The sequence below is a fragment of the Rhagoletis zephyria genome, unplaced genomic scaffold, assembly GCF_001687245.7.
Source record: "Rhagoletis zephyria isolate East Lansing unplaced genomic scaffold, Rhagoletis_zephyria_1.1 Rzeph_scaffold_03179, whole genome shotgun sequence".
Taxonomy (NCBI): domain Eukaryota; kingdom Metazoa; phylum Arthropoda; class Insecta; order Diptera; family Tephritidae; genus Rhagoletis; species Rhagoletis zephyria.
Genome location: NW_016160262.1, coordinates 26046 through 31254, shown reverse-complemented (window position 1 = coordinate 31254; position 5209 = coordinate 26046).

Genomic DNA, 5209 nt, shown 5'->3' with positions numbered 1-5209 from the left:
CACTTTTGGTTTATTTTTTCATAGCTTGGCAGCTTTGACACCTGCGCTTGTTTTATACCACAATATTTTTTGGCACTGATTTACAGCCTTCACACTTCCATCATACTACACCCGCTATGTGTTGATATACAGACATACAGAAATGCATACTTATTTTGTAGCTGCTACTCGCCATCCCTTTAAGCGCCTGCTGCGTGTTTCCACTTTAACAAACACAACTAGGCTTTCTCAGCGGACAGCAACGACCTATTAGCAAAGCGGAGACCATAAATGTAAATAATAATAATGAAAAAATAATAACAATAAAGCGCATACACACATATGTATCTACATATTTGTATGTACATACACACGTTACATTAAACAGGGACAGCAAAATACAAGAAATTAAAAAAAAAACAAAAACAAAGCATACGCCTGAGGGCGAATTTCTAAACATGTTTATTTTGCATTTTACATTTGTTATTGTTTCACAACGCTGCCCACACCCACTTCAATGCTATGACACCCCTTTTACTTTCGACAAAAGCATACAAGTGTACATGTACATACATATGTATGTATGTATGTATGCATACACCATCGAGGCCTTTCAGGCTTCAAGAGTTAATTTGTTACCATTTAAAATGTCAGCTGCTTGTGATTGCTTTCAATTTTGAGCGTTTTATTGTTTTTGTACGCTTTGTGCTTTTGACACCATTCACACCGCCAACTGTGCTTGTGGCATGCCGTACAATTTACCGCACGTGCATATGCACATGTGTTGCCATACCCGGCGGCAAGCGCAGTCAGCAGGCATTGTCTAAAATCAACAAATCCACTTCCTTCCTGTGTGTGACGCAACGCAACGCAACAACAAGGCAAGTTTAAAATTAGCCGGCGCGACACACCGCCGACATAACAGCCGCCGCTGCCGCGTCATCTCAACGCAAATAATGACGTCGTGTAAACTAAGTAGCAATAAATAAAGGCACTTGCCACACTGTGGCAACGTTGAGTTTCGTTATCCCTTTCAGCGTTTGGTTGCATCTGTTGGTTGATATCTTACTTCGGCATTTCCAGGCAACAAATCAGTGCAAGTCTTGCAACATATGTTTAGCAACATTCGTTTCCAATGAATTTATTTGTACACGTACAGATACACATGCATTGAACTAATTTCACAGAAAGTTTTTGTTGTTACTTGCGGTTGGATAATATGTGTGAACAATAAAAACCAAAAAAAAACCTACCAAACGGTTCATCTTTCAAAGGCCAAATACTTGGGTGGTTCACAAGGTGTCGTACTTGTCGTATTGTTGTATGTTGTAAAGTTTTTAACGGCTAAATAAATGTTTAGAGGACTTGAAATCAGCACCAACTATTTTTTAATTGTGTGAAATTTCATAATAAAACTTGTATGTTAGCTTGAGATTTCTTTAAATATAGTTTTAGCAGTTTAAAGTTTATGACATACAACAGTACGACAGTATACAACACCTTGTGAACTCCCTAACTATGTATATCTATTTTCCACTCTCAATGTTATGTTTAGTTTTCAAAGGGCAAAAAATATATGAGCAAATCTCGAGTGGTTTTTTTTTCAGTGTCACCCCTTCTCCCGGCAGAAAAAAGGCCCTAAAGAATTATCTTTCCTCTTATTTCAATCAATGATGTTCCAGAAACAAGTAGAATAAAAAATATATCAAGTATTTTAACAATTTAGCCTTGAAACTTTTGTTTAGGCAAAATAGTACCGAAATTACTAATTTTTTCATTGTCATTCGAAAAAATCACAACTTTTTTTTTAATAAGCTTTCAAATAGAGAGAAGTTTTAAAACCTCTCCAAAGGTCTTAAAAAACTAGAAAATGGTCGATTTCGTCAGTGACTGTCTGAGGCCATTGAGACTTGCACTTTACTTACTAAAATTCACTAGCCTACCAAACTGCATTCATAGAATTTTTACAAATTTTTAAAAATTTAAAATTTTTCTTGTAAATTTTTTTCGCACCCTGTAGTTGCTTTAATCTCGCTTTCTTGTGCAACAATAGTTAGAATCGATTATTCCCAAATTGCCACTTTATTCGCATTTTTACAAACAAGTTTAATATAAACAAGTTAATCATTTCAAAAGTAGCTTCTTAAAACTCTTACGAATTTAATTACCTTTCTATTACAAAATAAAATTGAAAATTCGTCATTAATTACAGGCTGTAGACCTTTATGAATAGTAAATTTCGCGTTTTCTCCACTGCACAGAGGGCCAGAAGGCATTCAAAAACGGCCAAAAGTCAACTTTAGAATTTTAATTGTTTATGCTAATAGCCAAAATATACAGTATTTACGGTAACTACTAGTTAAATATTATAGCAATTGCCTCAATATTGCGGTCACAATTTCATTTTGATTATATATAGTAATATTCAATTTCTTCCATACTAATGCCATTTTCCATTTGTCTTTTGTTTTTTGTTAATGAGATGCAGTAATATAAAAAAAAAGCAGAAAAACATAATTCGAAATAGCTTTTGCTTAAAATAATTCGGCATCTTTATTGAGCCAGGCTTTAATTTTTATGAATTGTGCTCGTTGTCGTTTAGCAGTACTCCTGTGCATCATCTCACATCACAAAAACAAAACATGAAATCTGCTCGGCATTAAATGTGCTTTATGACGAATTTGCTCAATTTTGGACATTTTGAAATTTCTTTATTTTATTCATCTTCTTCACTGGCGCTGTAACCACGTGAGCGATTTTGGTTCGATCCCTTATATGTGTTTATCACTACTTAGAGATGATGAACATGACTGACGATTCATCCACAATTTAATTAAATTTTTATTTAAAAACTGAAATTTAAAACTATTTTTTTTTTTTTGAGAGAAGCATTTAACCACCTTATTTAATGAAATTAAAAAGAATTAAAAACTAAAAACTAAAAAAAAGAAAAACAAAAAACAAAAAACATACAGCAAAAATACAAAACTAAGGCTAAATTTGTAATTGTTCAAAAAAAAGAAAATATATAAAAAACAAAGAAATGGAAAATACAAAAAGAAATAAAAAAAGAGGCCTAAATTGGTAATTGGTAAAAAAAAATAAAAATAAATTAAAAAAAAGCAAAAACAAAAGTAAATAAAACTACAAAAGTAAAATAAGACAGCAAAGTCTAAGTTCGAAATTAATAATAAAAATATACATATATAAAAAAACAACAAAAAAAATCCTGATATAAAAAAAATAAAACAGTGAAGTCTACATTCGTAATTGGCAGAAAAACTATAAATATAAAAACAAAAACAAAAAGTTTAAAAGAAACAAAAAAAAATAAGTCTACATTTGTAGTGTAGCCTTCTCCTGGTGGGCTTCGGAAACTGCATTTTTTGTAGGCTGCGAGTTTTTTAAATCAAACTTCAAATTCGCGATCATTGAGCCCAAAATTCATAGAGTAACTAGTTTCAAGCCAATCTGATTAGTTTACACAATATTGTCTACCATATTGGATCCGCTATTTTGACTTTTTAAAATCCAACTTCAGATTCGTAATCAGCGATCACTAAAACCCCCTTGTAGCGAGTTTTAAGCCATTCCGATAAGATTTCGAATATTACCCACTTCTTAACGTTTGCTGGCCCATAGTGCACTGTGCGATATTTAGATATAAAGTAACCAGTCACCAGGTGCCAGCATGGCAATTAAGCACAAATTTATGAGAATCTTTGTAATTTATTTTTTTTATGTCTCCATGTGCATATGTACATGCGCTTGTGTGCCGTTCTGCTAATGCTGATGCTGATGTTGCTCCAATGATAGTTGCCATTTCCGACAGTCACCGACGAGGGAAGCATAATTTCCGACTGGCGATATGAATGACAGCGGTGATGACGCTATAATGGCTGCTACGTGTGCAAGTATTTAGGTAACGTGATACCCACTGTTGCAGCGCACAGGCACGCACACAAGGTACTTAATTTTAGATCTGGTAGATAGCACAAAAAATGTAATTGAATGCGTTGGCCTGAGTAGTTGCTTATTGGTCTTTATTTGAAGGCCACTGCTGTGTACCAATGCGGGGATGAGCATTGAGAGAGAGGTGTTAGGGACAAGCTGCATGGAAACACTGCGTCTGTGTAAATGGTCTTTGAGTTTTACTGCTGCACGTAATACCAGTGTTAACAGGAGCAAATTGAAAAGAGTTATATGCAGATTCGTCGTGTATGTAACTTGGAAACGCATTTCGCACAATTTATGAGTCTAAGCGAGTTAGATATAATTGCATTTCAAAATTTGAAATTTGCCCAGAATTCCAAACTTATTATTAAAAACGCAGTGTCATAAGTTTTTTGTTTTTTGATGTTTGAGTGCCATCCCAGGCTTTTAGACCGCAGTCTTGTAAAAGCTGGGTAATTCAGGACGGAGTGTTGATATGTTTCCACCTCGTCGTCCTCCAAGAAGCTATTGTGATATTTAGTCTCACCACGTGAAGTCCACTCAGTCAATATAACCACCCCAACTTAGGGTTGCAGTTTCGTGAGCTTAGTGACAACCATAGAGATGCTCTAAGGTTTACCTGCGGCCTGAAAGTATATGCATTAGTACAGGCCCACCTGTTCAAGAGTAGTCTACATGTAGCAAAAAGTACTCCCTCTCTCTACGTTCTCGGTGAGGCTGACTCGACCGTGCCACGCCTGGCCAGCTTATCCGTCACGCAGTGTCTTGCATTGTCTCTGTAGTCTGGAATAAAAGCATGACTAGGAAATAATTATATGCGGCCGAAAGAGTGTTCGGGCATTCCCGCATCTGTTTTGAGCAATTTTTGAGCAAACTAAAGGCTGTCATTGACACATAACTGGCAGAGTTGCTATTTTTCTTCTATGTCTATCAGCTAACTTTGACTCGAAAACATTACAGTGATCTGGAAGTCGAAATCTAAGGTTGGTGGAGAGTTTTCGACAAAACACCTCTGGAAATTTTAAATTGAAATTTAACTCAAACTTAACGTTAACGAAAGCTTTATATTGTGCACTTAAAGCTCAACCCAGAATTACAGCGGACGACGGTAAAGCGGTCAGCGGTAAGTGAACATTGATTAATGATTAGTAATAAAAATCGACTCTTTCGCCACCTATCGGGCAATTTTTTATGGATTTATTCCTTCCAAATTTGAACCATATCGGATCATCATAATGATTTTTTAAATATCTCGACACCTGTGCCATATAGCAGA